Source organism: Bubalus kerabau, chromosome 16 (assembly GCF_029407905.1).
Source record: "Bubalus kerabau isolate K-KA32 ecotype Philippines breed swamp buffalo chromosome 16, PCC_UOA_SB_1v2, whole genome shotgun sequence".
In the NCBI taxonomy this organism is placed as follows: Eukaryota; Metazoa; Chordata; class Mammalia; order Artiodactyla; family Bovidae; genus Bubalus; species Bubalus kerabau.
In genome coordinates this window covers 5,204,494-5,228,120 of record NC_073639.1, presented here as the reverse complement: position 1 = coordinate 5,228,120, position 23,627 = coordinate 5,204,494, and positions in this window count along the sequence as shown.

Genomic DNA, 23,627 nt, shown 5'->3' with positions numbered 1-23,627 from the left:
ATTACTCAGCCATTAAAAAGAATACATTTGAATCAATTCTAGTGAGGTGGATGAAACTGGAGCCTATTATACAGAGTGAAGTAAGCCAGAAAGAAAAACAACAATACAGTATACTAATGCATATATATGGAATTTAGAAAGATGGTAATGACAACCCTGTATGCGAGACAGCAAAAGAGACATAGATGTATAGAACAGTCTTTTGGACTCTGTGTGTGTGTGTGGGGGGGGATTATTTGGGAGAATGGCATTAAAACATGTATAATATCATATAAGAAATGAATAGCCAGTCCAGGTTCGATGCAGGATACAGGAAGCTTGGGGCTGGTGCACTGGCATGACCCAGAGGGATGGTATGGGGAGGGTAGTGGGAGGGGTGTTCAGGATGGGGAACATATGTACACCCATGGCAGATGCATGTTAATGTATGGCAAAACCAATACAGTATTGTAAAGTAAAAAAAAAAAAAAAATTGTGGTCCTAGATTTGTGTGTGTCAACTATTCATAAGGATGAATACATCTAGAAAACCCAGATCGTATTAACAAAATTAATCTTATTTAAATTAATTGTATATTAATTAATCTTATTTAAAATCCTATAATCTACCCATTCATTCACAGTACAGAATTCTGAATTTTATTCTCATCCAATTTCCAAAAGATATTGTTCTGCATTTATCCATCTCCAATAGCTCCTTTCTATAGGCCTATTTTGTGAAACTTTTAAGTACAGTGTTATTTCTCTCTCTGTTGTTTTATTGCCAGAATTTTTAAAAAAATGACCTAGGTTTGTTTTTGCTTGTTTGTTTGTTTGTTTTTTAAGTATACTTGAATTGCAAAGTCGTGCTTACTGCTGCACAGCAAAGTGACTCAGTTATATACATGAATACATTTTCATACTCATTTCTATTACAGTTTATCACACAATACTGAATATGATTTTTCTGTGGTATACAATAGGACCTTGTTCTTAATCCATTCTATATATGCCAGTTTATACATGCTAATCACAAATTCCCAATCCAACCCTCTCCCATCATCCTCTCCATTGGCAACCACTGCACTGTTCTCTATGTCCCTGATTCTATTTCTGTTTCACTGATAAGTTCATTTGTATAATCTTTTAGATTCCACATCTAAGTTATATCATATGGTATTTGTCTTTCTCTTTCTGATTTTACTTAGTATGATAATCTTCAGTTGTATTTATGTTGCTGCAGATGACATTAGTCCCTTCTTTATTATGGCTGAGTAAGGCAATGGCACCCCACTCCAGTACTCTTGCCTGGAAAATCCCATGGACGGAGGAGGCTGGTAGGCTGCAGTCCATGCGGTCGCTAAAATTCGAACACGACTAAGCGACTTCACTTTCACTTTTCACTTTCCTGCATTGGAGAAGGAAATGGCAACCCACTCCAGTGTTCTTGCCTGGAGAATCACAGGGACGGGGGAGCCTGGTGAGCTGCCGTCTATGGGGTCACACAGAGTCGAACACGACTGAAGTGACTTAGCATTAGCATTAGTATTGAATTTTATGTATGTACTTCTTTATTCACACATCTGTCTATGGCTATTTAGGTTGTTGCCATGTCATGGCTAACATTAATAGTGCTGCTATGAACATAAGGGTACATGTATCTTTTTTAATTATAGTTTTGTCTGGATATATGTTCAGGAGTAGAATTTCTGGATCATATGGTATTTCTATTTTAAATTTTCTGAGAAACTTCCATACTGTTTTCCACAACAGCTGTACAAACTTAAATTCCCACCAACAGTGTAGGATGCTTCTGTTTTCTCCACAACCTCTCCAACATTTGTTATCTGTAGACATTTTAATGATGGCCATTCTGACTGGTGTCAGGTGATACATCATTGTAGTTATGATCTACATTTCTCTAATAGTTAGCAATGCTGAGCATCTTTTCATATGTCTGTTGACCATCTGAATTTCCTCTTTGGAGATATGTCTCCTCAGATCTCATGATCATTTTCTGATTGGATATTTGGGTTATTGCTGTTGTTGTTAGTTTGATGAGCTGTTGAATATTTTAGAAATTAAGCCCTTGTCAGTCACATTGTTTGCAAATATTTTTTCCCATTCTATGGGCTGCCTTTTTCTTTTTTTCAATTTATTTTTTATTGAGGATAATTGCTTTACAGAATTTTGTTGTTTTCTGTCAAATTCCAACATGAATCAGCCATAGGTATGCATATATCCCCTCCCTTTTGAACCTCCCTCCCATCTCCCTCCCCATTCCATCCCTCTAGGTTGATACAGATCCCCTATTTGGGTTTCGTGAGCCATACAGCAAATTCCCGTTGGCTATCTATTGTACATATGGTAATGTAAGTTTCCATGTAACACTTTCCATATATCTCACCCTTTGCCCCCCTCTCCCTATGTACATAAGTCTATTCTCTATGTCTGTTTCTCCATTCTGCCCTGTAAATAAATTCTTCAGTACCATTTTTCTAGATTCCATATATGTATGTTGCTGCTGCTAAATTGCTTCAGTTGTGTCCAACTCTGTGCGACCCCATAGAAGGCAGCCAATCAGGCTCCTCCGTTCCTGGGATTCTCCAGGCAAGAATACTGGAGTGGGTTGCCATTTCCTTCTCCAATGCATGCATGCATGCTAAGTTGCTTCAGTTGTGTCCGACTCTGTGCGACCCCATGGACAGCAGCCCACCAGGCTCCTCTGTCCACAGGATTCTCCAGGCAAGAATCCTGGAGTGGGTTGCCACTTCCTTCACCAAGATACAGACTGTGCTGCTGCTAAATCACTTCAGTCGTGTCTGACTCTGTGCGAGCCCATAGATGGCAGCCCACCAGGCTCCCCCATCCCTGTGATTCTCAAGGCAAGACTATGTATGTTAGAATACGATATTTATCTTTCTCTTTCTGACTCACTTCACTCCCTATAATAGGTTTTAGGTTCTTCTACCTCATCAGAACTGACTCAGATGCATTCATTTTTATGGCTGAGTAATATTCCATTGAGTATATGTACCACAACTTTATCCATTTATCTGTCAATGGACATCTAGGTTGCTTCCATGTTCTAGCTACCGTAAATAGTGCTGCAATGAACAATGGGAGACATGTGTCTTTTTCAATTTTGGTTTTCTCAGGATATCCACCTAAGAGTGAGATTTTTGGGTCATATGGTGATTTTATTCCTAGTTTTTTAAGGAATCTCCATACTGTCTTCCATAGTGACTTTATCAATTTACATTCCCAACCACCAACAGTGCAAGTGTATTCCATTTTCTCCACACCCTCTCAAGCATTTATTGTTTGTAGACTTTTTGATGTTGGCCATTCTGAGCAGTGTGAGGTGGTATCTCATTGTGGTTTTGATTTGCAATTCTCTAATAATGAGAGAGGTTGAACATCTTGTCAAATGTTTGTTAGCCATCTGTGTGTCTTCTTCGGAGAAAATTCTGTTTAGGTCTTTTTCCCACTTTTTTATTGGGCTGTTTGTTTTTCTGGCATTGAGTTATATGAGTTGCTTGTATATTTTGGAAATTAATCCTTTGTCAGTTGCTTTATTTGCTATTGTTTTCTCCCATTCATTTTTTTTTTTCCTCCCATTCTGAGGGTTGTCTTTTCACTTTGCTTATAGTTTCCTTTGCTGTGCAAAAGCTTTTGAGTTTAATCAGGTCCCACTTGTTTACTTTTGTTTTTATTTCCATTACTTCGGAGGTGGGTTATAGAGGATCTTGCTTTGATTTATGTCATCGAGTGTTCTGCCTATGTTTTCCTCTAAGAGTTTTATATTTTCTGGTCTTACATTTAGGTTTGTGATCCATTTTGAGTTTATTTTTGTGTATGGTGTTAGGAAGTGCTCTATTTCATTCTTTGCATGTAGCTGTCCAGTTTTCCCAGCACCATTTATTGAAGAGGCTGTCTTTGCCCCACTGCAGATTCTTGCCTCCTTTGTCAAAAATAAGGTAACCATAGGTGCATGGATATTTTTCTGGGGATTCTATCTTGTTACATTGGTCTATTTTTCTGTTTTTGTGCCAGTACTATACTGTCTTGATGACTGCAGCTTTGCAGTATAATCTGAAGTCAGGAAGATTGATTCCTCCAGCTCCATTGTTCTTTTTCAAGACAACTTTGGCTATTCGGGGTCTTTCGTATTTCCGTATGAATTGTAAAATTTTTTGTTCTAGTTCTGTGAAAAATGCCATTGGTAATTTGATAGGGATCTCACTGAATCTATAGATTACATTTGGTGGTACTGTCGTTTTCACAATATTGATTCTTCCTACCCAGGAACTTGGAATATGTCTCCATCTGTTTATGTTATCTTTGATTTCTTTCATTAGTGTCTTATAATTTTCTGTGTACAATTCTTTTGTCTCCTTAGGTAAGTTTATTCCTAGATATTTATTTATTTATTTATTTTGGCAATAGTGAATAGAATTGATTCCTTAATTTCTCTTTCTGATGTTTCACTGTTAGTATATAGAAATGTAAATGATTTCTGTGTATTGATTTTGTATCTTGAAACTTTGCTAAATTCACTGATTATCTCTAGTAATTTTCTGATACTATCTTCAAGGTTTTCTATGTACAGTCTCACGTCATCTGAAAACACGGAAATCATTACTTCTTCTTTTCCAATCTGGATTCCTTTTATTTCTTTTTCTTCTCTGATTACTGTAGCTAGGATTTCCAGAGCTATATTGAATAATAGTGGTGAAAGTGGACATCCTTGTCTTCTTCCTGATTTTAGGGGGAATGCTTTCAGTTTTTCACCATTGAGAATAATGTTTGCTGTAGGCTTATCATATATGGCCTTTACTATGTTGATGGAGGTTCCTTCTATGCCCATTTTTTGAAGAGTTTTAATCATAAATGGGTGCTGAATTTTGCCAAAGGTTTTTTCTGCATCTATTGAGATTATCATATGCTTTTTATCATTCAGTTTGTTAATATGGTGTATCACATTGATTGATTTGTGTATATTGAAGAATCCTTGCATTCCTGGGATAAACCCAACTTGATCATGGTGTTGATGTGTTTTTGATGTGTTGCTGAATTCTGTTTTCTAAAATTTTGTTAAAGATTTTTGCATCTATGTTCATCAGTGATAATGGCCTATAGTTTTCTTTTTGTGTGTTGTCTTCATCTGGTTTTGGTATCAGGGTGATAGTGGCCTCATAGAATGAGTTTGGAAGTGTTTATTCCTCTGAAAGTTTTTGAAAGAGTTTTAGAAGGATAGGCATTAGCTCTTCTCTAAATGTTTGATAGAATTCTCCTGTGAAGCCATCTGGTCCTGGGCTGTTTTGGGGGGAGATTTTTTTTATCACAGCTTCAATTTCAGTGCTTATAATTGGGTTGCTCATAGTTTCTATTTCTTTTTGTTTCAGTCTTGGAAGATTAAACATTTCTAAGAATCTTTCCATTTCTTCAGGTTATCCATTTAATTGCCATATAATTGTTCATAATAGTCTCTTATAGTCCTTTGTATTTCTGCATTGTTTGTTGTAACTTCTCCTTTTTCATTTCTAATTTTTTTTTTTATTCTTCCTTTTTTCTTGATGAGACTGGCTAAAGGTTTGGCAATTTTGTTTATCTTCTTAAAGAAGCAGCTTTTAGTTTTATTAATCTTTAATATTGTTTCATTTATTTCTGCTCCAATCTTTATGATTTATTTCCTTCTACCAATTTGGGGGGTTTTCTGTTCTTTTTCCAGTTGTTTTAGGTGTAAAGTTATATTGTCTGTTCAATGTTTTCCTTGTTTCTTGAGGTAGGATTGTATTGCTATAAACTTCCCTCTAGGACTGTTTTGCTGCATCCCATAGGCTTTGAGTTGTATTTTCATTGTCATTTGTTTCTAGAAATTTTTTTATTTATTTCATTTCTTCAGTAACCTACTGGTTATTTAGAAACGTGTTTAATCTCCATGTATTTGTGTTTCTTGCATTTTTTATTGTAATTAATATCTAGTCTCATAGTGATGTGGTCAGAGAAGATGCTTAATATGATTTCAAATTTCTTAAATTTGTGACCCAAGATGTGGTCTATCCTGGAGATGTTCCGTGTGCACTTGAGAAGAAGGTGTATTCTTCCGCATTTGGGTGGAATGTCCTGAAGATATCAATGAGATCCATCTCATCTAATGTATCATTTAAGACTTCCTTATTAATTTTCTGTTTTGATGACCTTTCCTTTTGTGAGTAGGGTGTTAAAGTCTCCTACTATCATTGTGTTACTGTCAATTTCTCCTTTTATGTCTGTTAGTGTTTGTCTTATGCATTGAGGTGTTCCTATATTGGGTGCATAGATGTTTACAATTGTGTCCTCCTATTGTATTGATCCCTTGATCATTATGTAGTGTCCTTACTTATCTCTTGTAGTGTTTATTTTAATGTCTATTTTTTTAATTTTATTTTACTTTTAGACTTTACATAACTGTATTAGTTTTGCCAAATATCAAAATGAATCCGCCACAGGTATACATGTATTCCCCATCCCGAACCCACCTTCCTCCTCCCTCCCCATTCCATCCCTCTGGGTCGTCCCAGTGCACCAGCCCCAAGCATCCAGTATCGTGCATCGAACCTGGACTGGCAACTCGTTTCATACATGATATTTTACATGTTTCAATGCCATTCTCCCAAATCTTCCCACCCTCTCCCTCTCTCACAGAGTCCATAAGACTGTTCTATACATTTGTCTGATATGAGGATTGCTACTCCAGCTTTCTTTTCTTCCCATTTGCATAGAAGATTTTTTTTTTTTTCCAACCTCTCATATGTGTCTTTAGGTCTGAAGTGGGTTTCTTGTAGACAGCATATATATGGGTCTTGTTTGGTATCCATTAGTCAATCTATGTCTTTTGGTTCGACTATTTAATCCATTTACATTTAAAGCAAGTATTGATATGTATGTTCGTGTTGCCATTTTCTTAATTGTTTCGGTTTAATTTTGTAAATCTTTTTTCTTCTCTTGTATTTCTTGACTGTTTAACAAGAAATTCTGTTAAGTCTGTTTAACATTTAGTCTGTTTAACTTAAACTGTTAAACAGTCTAAGTCTGTTTAACATTTGTTGTACAGCTAGTTTGGTGGTACTGAATTCTCTTAACTTTTGCTTGTTTGAAAAGCTTTTTCTTTCTCCATCAATTTTGAATTAGATACTTGCTGGGTACAGTAATATTGGTTGTAGAGTTCTCCCCTTCAGTACTTTAAATATATCCTGCCATTCCCTTCTAGCCTGCAGAGTCTCTGCCAAAAGGTTAGCTGTTAAGCATATGGGGTTTTCCTTGTATGTTACTTGTTTCTTCTTCCTTTCTGCTTTTAATATTTTCTTTGTGTTTAGTCTTTGTTAGTTTGATTAGTGTGTGTCTTGGTGTGTTTCTCTTTGGGTTTATCCTGTATGGGACTCTTTGTGGCGCTTGGATTGATTAAATATTTCCTTTTCCATGTTGGGGAACTTTTCTACTATAATCTCTTCAAAAATTTTCTCATACCATTTATTTTCTTCTCTTCTTCTGGGACCCCTATAATTTAAATGTTGGTGGATTTGATATTGTCCCAGTGGTCTCTGAGACTGTCCTCAGTTCTTTTCATTCCTTTTACTTTATTCTGCTCTTCAGAAGTTATTTCCACCATTTTATCTTCCAGCCCACTGATTCGTTCTTCTGCTTTAGATATTCTGCTAGTGATTCCTTTTAGAGTATTTTTAATTTCAGTAATTGTGCTGTTTGTCACTGTATGTTTATTCTTTAATTCTTCTAGATCTTTGTTAATTGATTCTTGCATTTTTTCCATTTTGTTTTCAAGGCTTTTGATCATCTTTACTATTATTATTCTGAATTCTTTTTCAGATAGTTTGCCTATTTCCTCTTCATTTGTTTTGACTTCTGTGTTTCTAGTTTGTTCCTTCATTTGTGTAGTATATCTCTGCCTTTTTATTTATTTTTTTTAACTTATTGTGTTTGAGGTCTCCTTTTCCCAAGCTTCAAGGTTTAATTCTTTCTTCCTTTTGGTTTCAGCTCTCTTAAGGTTGGTCCAGTAGTTTATGTAAGGTTCAAATAGTGTGAGATTTGTGTTGAGTTTTTGTTAGTTTGTTTGTCCTCTGATGGGCAAGCCTGAGTGAAGTGGTAATCCTGTCTGCTGATGATTGGGTTTGTATTTTTGTTTTGTTTGTTGTTTAGATGAGGCGTCCTACACAGGGTGCTACTGGTGGTTGTGTGATGCCAGGTATTGAATTCCAATGGTTTCCGTTGTGTGCATTCTCACTATTTGAAACCCCCTAGGGTTAGTTCTCTGGTAGTCTAAGATCTTGGAGTCAGTCCTCCCATTCCAAAGGCTCAGGGCTTGATCTCTGTCAGGAATTAAGATTCCACAAGTGGTTTTTTATGGCATTAAGTGAGAATAAAACAAATATTTGAATATGAGAAACAAAAGATGAAGCCCAGACAAACACCAGTTACAAAATCAGGCCAATAGTAATTAAAATAATGAACTATACACATATACATATACACCCATAAGCAAAGTCAAAACAGTCCAACATAATTAAAGTACATTAGTTTGACCCAGCAAACAAAGGAAATCAAAAATTATATTTACCAGTTAAGAACAAAACTAACTAAAGCACAAACTGGAAAGCAAAACTAAAGCAAAGTGCCAACTGGAGAATAAAGCAGTGAAAATGAAACTAACAAATATGTTGAGAGGAAAAGAAGGAAAGAAAAGAAAGAAAGAATGGATATGCAAAGTTAAATAGAGGTAGATGAAGAAAATTTATATACATTAAAGATTAACTGCAAGGGGAAAAGAATAGCAGGAAAGGTAAGAAAAGGAATAAATGTATAAAAATATAATAGGTTAAAAAAATTAAAATTATAAAAAAGAGGGGGTGGGGGGAATGGAAGAAGAAAAAAAAGGAAAACTCCACAGAACTTCAAAGTTCCAGTGTAGAAGCAGAGGTTTATAACAGCTATAAAAAGTGTGACTAAATATACACATATACATAAACATCCATAAGCAAAATCAAAACAGTCCAACAAAAGTAAAGTACAATAGCTTGACCAGCAAACAAAGGTAATCAAAAATGATATTTACCAGAACAAAACTAACTCATGCACAAACTGGAAAACAAAACTAAAGGAAGGGGAATTGGGGAATAAAGCAATGAAAATAAAACTAACAAATATGTTGAGAGAAAAGGAAAGAAAGAAAAGAAAGAAAATAAATATGCAAAGTTAAATAGAGGTGATAAAGAAGATTATTTTTTAAATTTATTTATGTATTATAATTGGAGGCTAATTACTTTTACAATATTGTGGTGGTTTTTGCCATATATTCACATGAATCAGCCATGGGTATACATGTGTTCCCAATCCTGAACCTCCCCCCCCCCCCCACCTCCCTCCCCATCCCATCCTTCAGGGTCATCCCAGTGCACCAGCCCTGGGCACCCTTGTCTCATGCATGGAATCTGGACTGATGATCTATTTCACATATGAAAATATACATGTTTCAGTGCTATTCTCTCAAATCATCCCACCCTCACCTTCTCCCACAGAGTCCAAAAGTCTGTTCTTTACATCTGTGTCTCTTTTGCTGTCTCACATATAGGGTCATCATTACCATTTTTCTAAATTCTATATATAGGCGTTAATATACTGCATTGGTGTTTTTCTTTCTGACTTACTTCACACTGTATAATACTCTCCAGTTTCATCCACCTCATTAGAACTGATTCAAATGCATTCTTTTTAATAGCTGAGTAATATTTGATTGTGTATATGTACCACAGCTTTCTTATTTATATATTAAAGATTAACTGCAAGGGGAAAAGAGCAGTAGGAAAAGCAAATGAAAGAATAAATGTAGAAAAATAGTAATAGGTTTAAAAATTAAAAATTGAAATTAAAAAAAGGAAAAATAAATAAATAAAGGAAAACTCCCCAGAACTACATAAGCCCAATGTAGAGGAAGAGGTTTATAACAATAAAAAATGTGACTGAGAAAAAAAGGAGAAAAAAAGCTCAAAATCTTAATTAGATCACATAGTGCCAACAACTACAATTGGGGGAGGGGGGAGGAAAAAAAATCCAAAAGAATCTACAGAACAAGTCAAAGCATAAGAATAATAAATGTTTTTCTTGAGTCACTGCTGTCAGAGTCCTTTCCCTTCCTAGGAGTCACAGTCCACCTCACCTCAGGATGCCCTCTAACACTGTGCTGAGCTCTGGACCTGCTGTGGGGGTAGCTCAGATTCTTATCTGGTCCTACTCCAATGTGTTCTTGCCTCCAATGTCCACAGCTATCAGAACTAGTGCATTTTCTTTTGTGGGAGATCTCAATGATCTTTTATATAAAAGGTCATTCCATAGACACAGAGTCTACCTAGTTGATCATGTGGCTTTAATCTGGAGCTGTACGGCTTGTGGGAGGGTTTTGGGTCTTCTTCCTTAGTCACACTGCCCCTGGGTTTCAACTGTGGTTTTATTTCCACCTCTGCATGTGGGTCGTCCACTGGGGTTTGCTCCTGAGGCTGCCCTGGAGAACTTGGGTCTTCCTCTGTGAGGGCAAGGTGTGGAGGTAGTTCAGCTGCTTGGGTCACAGGGGTTCTGGCAGCATGAGGTACTCAGGGGAATTAGCAGCTAGGGAAGCAGGAAATATAGTGCTCTAGAAGGGTAGAGCAACCGGTATTGGCCAATACACTCCAGTATTCTTGCCTGGAGAATGCCCCCCTCCCCCAACAGAGAACCCTGGTAGGCCACAGTCTACAGGATCGCAAAGAGTAGGATACTACTGAAGTGACCCTGTGTACATAGGTGCAAGACTTTTTTTGCCTGTTGCAGCTCTGCCCCAGTGAAAGTTGAGCAAAGGTTTCATAGCTGCTTGGCTTGTGGGGACCCTGGCAGTGCCAAGTGTGCAGGGACATGGACTCCCTCTGACTGCAGGTGTTATGGCCCTATCAGAATCTTTTTTCGAGCCTCTTGTAGTTGCCAATCAGAGGGCCTCTTTGGCCAGTGTTTCTTCGTAGCTCTGCCCTTTCAGGCACTTAGAGGGCTTCCTTGCCTGGGGTTCTTCTCTGTTATTTGGTACATCAGACACTTAAAGGAGCACCCTGGGTGGAGTCCTATTCAGTAGTTCAGTGTGTCAGGTGTTTGATTGTCCAGCCTCTCTACTATTCAGCTGCCAATGCTGGTGTGTTTGGGGAGACAGGCTATGGTGATGGCTCCACCCCTATGTGTGACTCAGCAGTATAGCCTTGCTTTCATGGCTGCCCAGCTTTCCTCCAAAGGCATTTCCTACCATAGTCTCCTCCCTCATATCCCCTCGATCTGTCTCTCTACAGTCAACAGCAGCCTTCATCTGGGAATTACTCCACAGTTCCTAAACTCCAACTCCCAGCAACTGTGCTGTCTGGGCTATGTATGGCTGCTGCAAGGACTATCTGATTCTCATTCCATTTAGGAATGCCACAGATCAGCTGTTTTGCTCTCAGGCTTAAGTGTTTCTCCTCTGACTCAATTGCTCCAATGTGGGGATTGGACCCCTGCTTCAGTTCCCCCACCTGCAGGTCCAGTCTTACTAACATTCCTGCTTTACCCACTAGTTCCTTCATCCTACTGAGTTTTGCATGGGTCTATATATTCTTTTCAGCTGGTCAGGTACTCTTGTCTGGTCTCGGCTGGTGTTCTGCATTCACTTCTGTGTCTGAAGGTGTGTCCCTGATGTATCCATGGAAAGAGATATACTTCATGTCCACCTACTCCTCCGTCACCTTCTTCTCTGTCTTTTTATTTTTTATGGTTTCTTTTGCTGTCCAAAGCTTGTAAGTTTGGTTAGCCCCCATTTGTTTATTTTCATTTTTATTTTTACTACTTTGGAAGAAGAGATTGATCTAAGAAAATGTTGGCACAGTTTGTGTCAGAAAATATTTTTTCTGTGTTCTCTTCTAGGAATTTTGTGGTGTCGTTTCTTATGTTTAAGTTTTTAAGTCATTTTGGGTTTATTTTTGTATATTGTTGAGAGGATTTATTCTAACATCATTAGACTGATTTGCATGCAGTTGCCCAACTTTCCCAATACCACTTACAGAGGAAACTGTCTTTTTCTCAGTGTATATTCTTGCTTCTTTTGTCAAAAATTAATTGACGATAACTGTGTGAGTTTCTGATTTCTCTATTTTTTTTCCATTGCTGAATGTCTCTTTTTGTGGCAATACCATTACTGGGGTTTGTAATGTTATCTGAAGTCTGGGATCATTATACCTCCTCTTTTGTTCTTTCCCTTCACAATTGCCTTGGAATTCTGGTCTTTTATGTTACCTTTTGAATTTTAGGATTATTTGTTGTAGTTCCATGGGGAAGATCATGGATAATTTGGTGGGATGGCATTAAACCTGCAGATTGCTTTGAGTAGCATGGCCATTTTAACAATGCAAATTTTTCCAACCCAGGAACATGGGCTATCTTTCCAAGTTTTTAAATCCTCTTTAATTTCTTTTATTAATGTTTTATACTTCTCAACTGGAGGAAGAAATGGAAACTTACTCCAGTATTCTTGCCTGGAAAATCCCATGGACAGAGGAACCTTCTGGGTTATAGTCCATGGGGTTGCACAGAGTCAGACACGACTAAAGCAATTTAGCACACATACTTCTCACATGTAAGACTTTCACCTCTTTGGTGAGGCATTTCAAGTATTTTGTTTTTTAATATCCTATAATGGAAAAGAAATGAACCCAAATCTTCTACATTGCAGGAGGATTCTTTATCCTCTAAGCCACCAGAGAAGCCAAAAAAAAAAAAAAAAAAAGAATATTATATATGAACCACTTTGCTATATCCTGAAATTAATACATTGTAAATAACAAAAAAAAAAAAAATTAAAAAATAAAAAGTTGACAGATCACATCTAAAAAAAAAATGTATTTTAAAAACTACATTCCCTTTCTGATATTTTCTTTTTGGTATAAAGAAATACAACAAACTTCTGTATCCCACTACGTTTCTGAATTTGTTTATCAGTTCTAGCAGATTTTGTGTGGATTCTTTAGGGTTTTCTATATATAGCATTACATCATGTGCATATCATTACAATCTTACCTGTTCCCATCCAATTTGGATGATTTTTACTTCTTTTTCTTGTCTGATTGCCATGGCTAGTACTTCTAATATTATGTTGAAGAGAAGTGATGAGAGTGGGCATCTTTTTCTTGTTTCAGATTTTGGCTGAATTGGCTTTCAACTTTTCACCATTGAATATTATGTTGGCTATAGGTTTGGCACTAACAGCTTTCTCTATTTTGAGATATGTTCCATGCACATGCACTGTGGTAAAATTTTTTACCATGAATGGATATTGAACTTTGAGAAAATATTTTTCTGTTTCTATTGAGAGAATCGTGTAGTTTTTGTCTTTTGTTTATGTGGTGTAGCACATTGATTTATTTGAACATGTTGAACTCACCTCATGAACTTCGAATGAATCACACTTAGTCATTGTGTATGAACTTTTTTATGTCTGTTGGATTCAGTATGCTAATATTTTGTTGAGAATATTTGCATCTATACTTCTAAAAGATATTGATGTGTAATTCTCTTTTTGGTGACGTCTTTGTCTGGTTTTGGCATCAGGGTAATGGTGGCTTCAACAACAGACTGGTTCCAAATGGGGAAAGGGGTACGTCAAGGCTTTATGTTTTTACCCTGCCTATTTAATTTATATGCACAGTACATCATGTGAAATGCCAGGCTGGATGAAGCACAAGCAGGAGTCAAGATTGCCAGGAGAAATATCAACAACCACAGATATGCAGATGACACCATACCATGACACTATTTCACTTATGGCAGAAAGCGAAGAACTTTAGAGCCTCTTGATGAAAGTGAAAGAAAAGAGTGAAAAGGCTGGCTTAAAATTCAACATTCAAAACACTAAGATCATGGAATCTGGTCCCACCACTTCATGGCAAATAGATGGAAAAACAATAGAGACAGTGACAGGATTTATTGAGCGAAGGGGCTAAAATCACTGCAGATGGTGACTGCAGCCATGAAATTAAAAGACACTTGCTCCTTGGAAGAAAAGCTATGACCAACCTAGACAGCACATTAAAAATCAGAGGCATTACTTTGCCAACAAAGTTCCATCTAGTCAAAGCTATGATTTTTCCAGTAGTCATGTATGGATGTGAGAGTTGGGCTATAAAGAAAGCTGAGTGCCAAAGAATTGATGCTTTTGAACTGTTGTGTTGGAGAAGATTCTTGATAGTCGCTTGGACTGCAAGGAGATCAAACCAGTTAATCCTATAAGAAATAAACCCTGAATATTCATGGGAAGGGCTGAAGCTGAAGCTCCAATACTTTGGCCACCTAATGTGAAGAACTACTCATTGGAAATGACAGTGTTGCTTGGAAAGATTGAAGGCAGGAGGAGAAGGGGACGACAGAGAATAAGATAGTTAGATGGCATCACTGACTCAATGGGTGTGAGTTTGAGCAAGCTCCAGGAGTTGGTGATGGACAGGGAAGCCTGGTGTGCTGGAGTTCATGGGGTCACAGAGTCAGACATGACTAAACGACTGGACTGAACTGAATGATGGCCTTACACAATGTCCATGGGAGTTTTTCCTCTGCTTCAATTGTTTAAGAGTTTGAGAAGTTTGGGATGCACATGTAGGCATTCCTATATTTAAAATTGATAACCAACAAGGACCTACTTTATAGCACATGGAAATCTGTCAATATTATGTGACAGCCTTGAGGGAAGGGGAGTTAGGGGAGAATAGATATATAAGTATGTATGGCTGAATCCTTTTGCTGTTTATCTGAAACTATTACAACATTGTTAATTGGCTATACCCCAATATAGAGATGAAAGTTAAAATAATAAATAATAATTTTAAAAAGGAGTTTGAGAAGGATCTGCATAAGTCCTTTGTATGTTTGGTAGACTTTGCATGTCAAGCCATCTGATACTGGACTTTTGTTTGTAGAAAGTTTTTTTAAGTTACAGGTTCTTTCTCTGATCAAACTGTTTCTTTTTGACTCACTTTGGTGGGCTCCATATTTCTAGAAACTTATCAGTGTGTCTTACATTGATAAATTTTTTGGCATATAATTGTTCATTTATTGTTGTTGTGGTTGTTATTTAGTTGTGTCTGACTCTTTGCAACCCCATGGGCTGTAGCCCTCCAGGCTCCTCTGTGCATGGAATTTCCCAAGCAAGAATACTTGAATTGCCATTTCCTCCTCCAGGAGATCTTTCCAACCCAGGTCTCCTACATTGGCTGTCAGATTCTTTACCACTGAGCAACTTGGAGAGTATCCCCCCTCCTTTTTATTTTTATTTTTTATTGTTCTGTGGCAGTTATATCTCATTTTTCATTTCTTATTTTGTTTGTGTTCCCTCTTTTCTTTGTGGTTAACCTGGCCAGATGTTTGTCAAGCTTGTCTATCCTTTCAAGAAAGAAGCTCTTGTTTTTACAGCTCTTTTTTCTTAAATTTCTATTTTATTTATTTCCTTTCTGATGTTTATTATTTTCTTTCTTATGCTGACTTTAGGTTTTGTTTGTTTGTTTGTTTGTTTATTCTTTTAAGTTGTAGGTTAGATTGTTTATTTCAGATTTTTCTCATTTTTTGAGGAAAGCTTGTATTACTAGGAACTTTCCTCTAATAACTGCTTTTGCTGCATTCCATAGATTTTGTATGATTCTGTTTTCATTGTCATTTGTCTCAACTTAATTTTTTATTTCCTCTTTGATTTCATTGTTGACTTATTGGTGTTTTAGTAACATGTTGTTTAGTCTCCAAGTAATCACTCTTTTTCTCATTTCTTTTCATGTGGCTAATTTCAAGTTTCATATTGTTCTGATCAGAAAAGATGCTTAGAACAATTTCTATATTCTTAATTTTTGTTTCTGCTTCCTGTGTGCCCTAGTATGTGGTCAATCCTAGAGGATCTTCCATGTGCACTTGAAAAGAATATGTATTCCACTTTTTTTTTTTAATCTAATGTCCTGAAAATATCAAATCTAACTGTTCTGTTGCATAATTTAGTACTTCTTTTGCCTTTCCGATTCCCTATCTGAAAGATACATCCATTGATGTGAGTGGGATGTTAAAGTGTCTTACTATTACCGTGTTCCTGAAAATTTCTCCCTTTATATCTGTTAGTATTTGCTTTCTGTATTTAGGTGCTCCTTCATTAGGGGCATATATTTTTATGAGTGTAAAATCCTTTTCTTGTGTTGATCCTTTTAACCATTATCTAATGTCCTTCTTTACCTTTCTTTATGGCCTTTGTTTTAAAATCTTCTTTGTCCAATATGAGTCTTACAACCCCCACTGTGTCACTTTGATTTGCATGTAATCTCTTTTTCCATCCCTTCAACGTGTGTGTCCTTTGCCCTAAAGAGGGTCTCTTGTAAGTAGCATATCATAAGTTCTTGTTTTCTCATCCATTCTTCCACCCTTTGTCTTTTGATTAGAGCATTTAATCCACTGACATTTAAGGCAGCTATTGATGGATATATATTTACTGAGATTTTAAACCTTGTTTTCTTATTGGTCTTATATTTCTTCTTTGTCCCTTTCCTTTTATGATTTAAGATTTTCTTCCATAACATTTTTCTTTTTGTTTCTTTGTAAATCTATTGTGTATTTTTTATTTGTTCTTACCTTGTTTTCCAAGTATGCTAACACCCACCCCTTTTTTACCTACTTGCTTTAGAAAGTAGTTATATATACTCAAGCATGTTCGGGTGGGTGGGTGGGGGGAAGTGGTCTACATTTTCTTACTCTGCTTTCCCGCATTTTATTATTTTGATGTCCTCTTTTACTTCAGGTTCATCCTTTGCTGTTCATTGTGATTGTTATCACTTCTGATTTTTTTAAATCTCTGTATTGGCTTATTTGAGTGATTTATTTGTCAATTGTGTTTTTCCCTTTCATATATACCTGTGGCGGATTCATTTTGATAATTGGCAAAACTAATACAATTTTGTAAAGTTTAAAAATAAAATAAAATAAAAGTAGATTAGACAGCAAAAAAAAAAAAAAAAGATTCTTATTAATTGTCTAGAGAATACCCTTCAATATTTACTTTTGGATAGATCTAGTTTTGTTGTATTCTTTTAGTTTTTACTTGTCTGAAAAAATTTTCTCTCCCTTTATAATCTAAAAGTCTTGATGGGCAGAGTATCATAGGTTGCAAATTTTTCCCTTTCAGAACTCTGAATATATCTTCCCAGTCTATTCTGGCTTGCAATGTTTTTGTAGAGAAATAAGTTTATACCCTTATACAGGTTCCCTTGTAACAAACACTTGCTTTTCTCTTGCCTTTAGAATCTTCTTTTTAACTTTTGCCATTTTTTACAATATGATTTTTGTGCACTCTATTTGGGTTTACCTTGTTTGGGACCCTTTGTATTTCTTATTCCTGGATATCTGTTTCCAGCCTTAGATTTGATAAGTTTTCATAATATTTTCAAATACATATTCAATCTCTTTTTCTCTTTGTTTCCCTTTTGAAGTCCCTATTATGTGTAGACTGGCACACTTTATATTATGCCAACTCTTTTTTTTCTTTTTTTTCCATTTTGTTTTCTGTCTGATATCCTGATTAGGTGATTTCCATTATCTATCTTCCAGGCTGTTTATTTATTATTCTGCATTATTCAATCTGCTATTAACTTTAGCTCAGCTTTCATCTCTGCAAATAATTTTTCTGATTGTTTTATTTATTGTTTTTGTATAGTTTCCTTGTAAGTAGTATATTGTATAGTTTCTAATTCCTTTTTATAGTACTCTGCATTTCTGTCAATGGTCTTTCTTACTTCTTTCCATATTTTTATTATTTCCTTTTTAATTTTATATCAGTTAAACTGAAGAAGTCTGCTTCATGGTTTGTTCTTTTAGGGAAATGCTCTTAGTCTTTTAACTGGGAGTGATTCCCTTGCTTCATCATTTTACTTATATTTCTCTTGCTCTGTGAGTTTATGAGAAATAGTTATCTACTATGGCCTTAGAGGGCTATTTGTATGTGAAGGGAATCCCTGTGCTTGTGTGGGATTAATATATTATATATTAACTTATTTTATATTATATATTTTATATATAATTATATATGTATTTATTATATATTTTATATATATGATTGAGAGCAGGAGAAGGGGATGACAAAGAATGAGATGGTTGGATGGCATCACCAACTCAATGGACATGGGTTTTGGTGGACTCTGGGAGTTGGTCATGGATAGGGATGCCTGGCGTGCTGTGGTTCAAGGAGCTGCAAAGAGTCGGACGTGACTGAGCGACTGAACTGAACTGATATGTAATAATTATATGTATGATTATATATCTGCTAAGTCGCTTCAGTCGTGTCCAATTCTGTGTGACCCCATAGACGGAAGCCCACCAGGCTCCCCTGTCCCTGGGATTCTCCAGGCAAGAACACTGGAGTGGGTTGCCATTTCCTTCTCCAATGCATGAAAGTGAAAAGTGAAAGGGAAGTCACTCAGTCGTGTCTGACTCCTAGCGACCCCATGGACTACAGCCTACCAGGCTCCTCCGTCCATGGGATTTTCCAGACAAGAGTACTGGAGTGGGGTGCATTGCCTTCTCCCATGATTATATATAATTATATATATTTTAATATACATTATATTTTATTTATAATATAATTATATATGCAATAATTATATACAATATATAATTGTGTTATATAATACAATTATTTAAAATTATATATTTTAATATAAAATATAATTATATAATATATAATTTCATATTACAATAATTGTATAATAAAATATTTTATATTAATACAATAATAGCATAGAGGGCTGTCTTTAGTTTGATCGCCTGCTGCCTCTTTCCTCAGCATGCACTGATTGCTTGATATCCCCTTGGTAGGGGATGTGCAGATGCAGTGGCTGGTCCTTGGTCTTAAGGCTCTTGCCAGTGGGTGACTCAACTGCAACTCCAGGGCACACGATGGGAGTAGAGACAGCTAACAAGCAATCCTGGAGTTTGGATAGGTGTTGACTAGGGCCAATGATCAGTCCCAGAGTCCAAAGGTGAGTTGGTGGGGAATCATGACCACTCCTGACTGTACCATTTCTGGGACACAGGAGGCAGTATGTAGGGCCTGTGACCACTCCTGGGGTCCAGGAGGGTATTGGTGAATGGCCAACATTTTAATTAGAAATTTCCTCTGGAATATTCATCCTTAAGCATCCTTAAGCACCTGTTCATCCTTAAGCATTTCAACACTTATGCTTATTATCTTCTGATCAGCTTTGTTCTCTATCAATGATACAACCACAGAGCTCTCCCAATTGAAAAAACTTTAAGATGGTCTTTGGGTCAGCCCTCTCTTATTCATCTTCTAATTTAATTCTCCAATTTACCAAGCCTTCCATTCTTCTCTTGAATAATTTCAGATTCATTACTTCATCTCCATTTCCACTGATGATATCCTTGTGGTGACCCTCATCTTCAAAACACCTACAAACTATTGTTCAAGAGTTCATAGATTCTAGTCCATCCTACTTATTTTAATGTTAATTATGTATAAAGATCCATTCCTCACTTCAATTTCTGTTCTTACCTTTATTTTTCCTTTTCTTCCTTTGATGCCTTAGCCTGCTTCTTTGAACTAATTTCCTCCACATCCTTAACATCTTACTCCACTCAGCCACATTGACATAATCTTAGCTCAGGACTTGTGCACTTACTCTTCCCTTCCACCCAAAATGCATTGTCCCCTAATCTTCTCATAACTCACTCTTACAACCTTCAGATTCGTCCTCCATCATTCTCCTGACATGCATTTAATGCCTTTGATGTTTTCACCATTTCCATATGTGCTCACTAGAATGTAAATATTATAAAGAAGAAATGTTCTTCCTTTTGTAATCTTCTTTAACAGGATTATCTTCAAAAACTACAATAGATTAGGAACTCAATAAATAGTTGTTGAATAAATTATTTCTCATTTTTGTTATTTTGTTCCTTATACATAGTAATACAATTTAATGTTCTCATGTTCTCTACTTTGCTGGGATCATCTTTTCTTTCCTCATTGTAGCATTAATGTGAGTACCTGCTGAAATTCTTTTATGAAGTTCAGATTTATCAATATATGGGAAGAGGGAAAAAATTCCTGGACTTCTTTTCTACTGTTTTCCTCTCTTGCACCAGTTGCTGGGGTAGTTCTCCCTCCACTACCTCTGGCTGTCAGAAAGCCATGATCTTCACCCATTCTTGGGATTTCAAACCTGTTTTCTTAGAGAATGTGGTCTAGCCTCTCAGATTTTCTTTGAATGAACAAAATGAACTTTAATAGAGCCCTTTCCACCAAATAGGTGTCGAGGCTTGCTGTCATCCTCATAGGTGTGATTCCATTTATATGAAATGTTTACAATAGGCAACTCCATAGGGACAGAAAGTTGGCTAGTGGAAGCCTAGGACTGAGGAGTGCCTCCCCGTATATAGTTAATGTCTAACATTTCCTCTTCCTGCTACAATAAGTGATTAAAACCTGATGACTAATACTAATGATTAACACGAATTATTTATGAATTTCCCAACATACATTCAGTCTTCAAAACAACTCACTGAAGCAGGTACTGTTATTAAGCTTCCATTAGCAGATAAAGAAAATTAGGCTTAGAAATTTAACTAATTTATTATATGAAATAAATACGTGAAAGAGTCAGGTCTGACCACAAATCGCACCACCCTATCCCACTTCCACCATCATATTAAATCTCTTTTGGATCAAGTTCATCAAGTAAATATTAAATCCTCTTTTGATCAAGTAGGCGAGTACATTAATGAATAAATGAATGAAAAATGCATTTATTTTCCATAGGCATAAATCCATAATCTAATCCATAATCTTTTAGGAAACTTCAAGGTCAAGTGATGATTCTAAGACATTCCAATAAAGTGGAAATTTTTGAATTACAAATTGGCTGCATGGGTGCAGGAGGGCCTAGAGGAGCTATCCCATGTTGAAAGTCAGCGAGGGCAGCGGTGAGGAGATACCCCTTGTCCAAGGTAAGGAGCAATGGCTGCGCTTTGCTGGAGCAGCCGTGAAGAGATACCCCACGCCCAAGGTAAGAGAAACCCAAGTAAGACAGTAGGTGTTGCAAGAGGGCATCAGAGGGCAGACACACTGAAACCATACTCACAGAAAACTAGTCAATCTAATCACACTAGGACCACAGCCTTGTCTAACTCAATAAAACTAAGCCATGCCCATGGGGCAACCCAAGATGGGCGGGTCATGGTGGAGAGATCTGACAGAATGTGGTCCGCTGGAGAAGGGAATGGCAAACCACTTCAGTATTCTTGTCTTGAGAACCCCATGAACAGTATGAAAAGGCAAAATGATAGGATACTGAAAGAGGAACTCCCCAGGTCAGTAGGTGCCCAATATGCTACTGGAGATCAGCGGAGAAATAACTCCAGAAAGAATGAAGGGATGGCGCCAAAGCAAAAACAATACCCAGCTGTGAATGTGACTGGTGATAGAAGCCAGGTCCGATGCTGTAAGAGCAATATTGCATAGGAACCCGGAATGTCAGGTCCATGAATCAAGGCAAATTGGAAGTGGTCAAAAAAGAGATGGCTAGAGTGAATGTCGGCATTCTAGGAATCAGTGAACTGAAATGGACTAGAATGGGTGAATTTAACTCAGATGGCCATTATATCTACTACTGTGGGCAGGAATTCCTCAGAAGAAATGGAGTAGCCATCATGGTCAACAAAAGAGTCCAAAATGCAGTACTTGGATGCAGACCACCTGATCTGCCTTTTGAGAAATTTGTATGCAGGTCAGGAAGCAACAGTTAGAACTGGACATGGAACAACAGACTGGTTCCAAATAGGAAAAGGAGTGCGTCAAGGCTGTATATTGTCACCCTGCTTATTTAACTTATATGCAGAGTACATCATGAGAAACGCTGGACTGGAAGAAACAAGCTGGAATCAAGATTGCTGGGAGAAATATCAATCATCTCAGATATGCAGATGACACCACCCTTATGGCAGAAAGTGAAGAGGAACTCAAAAGCCTCTTGATGAAAGTGAAAGTGGAGAATGAAAAAGTTGGCTTAAAGCTCAACATTCAGAACACGAAGATCATGGCTTCTGGTCCCATCACTTCATGTGAAATAGATGGGGAAACAGTGGAAACAGTGTCAGACTTTATTTTTCTGGGCTCCAAGGTCACTGCAGATGTTGACTTCAGCCATGAAATTAAAAGACAGTTACTCCTTGGAAGGAAAGTTATGACCGACCTAGATAGCATATTCAAAAGCAGAGACATTACTATGCCAACAAAGGTTCGTCTAGTCAAGGCTATGGTTTTTCCTGTGGTCATGTATGGATGTGAGAGTTGGATTGTGAAGAAGGCTGAGCACTGAAGAATTGATGCTTTTGAACTGTGGTGTTGGAGAAGACTCTTGAGAGTCCCTTGGACTGCAAGGAGATCCAACCAGTCCATTCTGAAGGAGATCAGCCCTGGGATTTCTTTGGAAGGAATGATGCTAAAGCTGAAACTCCAGCACTTTGGCCACCTCATGCCAAGAGTTGACTCATTGGAAAAGACTCTGATGCTGGGAGGGATTGGGGGCAAGAGGAGAAGGGGGCGACAGAGGATGAGATGGCTGGATGGCATCACTGACTCGATGAACGTGAGTCTGAGTCAACTCCGGGGGTTGGTGATGGACAGGGAGGCCTGGCGTGCTACGATTCATGGGATCGCAAAGAGTCGGACAGGACTGAGCGACTGATCTCATCTGATCTGAACTGTAGTCTATATAAGTCGGAGAAGGCAATGGCACCCCACTCCAGTACTCTTGCCTGGAAAACCCCATGGACGGAGGAGCCTGGTAGGCTGCAGTCCATGGGGTCGCTAATAGTCGGACACGACTGAGCGACTTCACTTTCACTTTTCACTTTCATGCATTGGAGGAGGCAATGGCAACCCACTCCAGTGTTCTTGCCTGGAAAATCCCAGGGATGGGGGAGCCTGGTGGGCTGCCGTCCATGGGGTCGCACAGAGTCGGACATGACTGAAGTGACTTAGCAGCAATAGCTGCAGCAGTCTATATAAGTAAAAATGAACTAACTTGGTCTTTATTTTATGACCTTCTGAAAAATAATCATTTTAGGATGAACTCAGGAGACAACAATCAAAAATATCAACATTTTGTACTCTCTCAGCTATAATTTAATTTTTCCTTTAAGTTTGCACTTTGAAGCAGTGATTTTACTCAAGAGTCAGAGAAAATTAAAATAGTAAATAACCAGCCCTTTTTGTTCCTGAAACAAGCTACCCAATGCTAGAAATTCTGGTTTCAGCATGTGCTAGGAAAACAGTCAGATATTAGCCAGCTGAAACAATATCTCCAAGTGCATCTAAATAAAAATTTAATCTTCATTTAAAAATCTGAAATCAAAATGGAGTTCATGATTCCCAATAAGAGTCAAGAAATTTTAAGTCAAGAAATTGTAGCTGCTGCTGCTGCTAAGTCACTTCAGTCGTGTCTGACTCTGTGCGACCCCATAGATGGCAGCCCACCAGGCTCCCTCGTCCCTGGGATTCTCCAGGCAAGAACACTG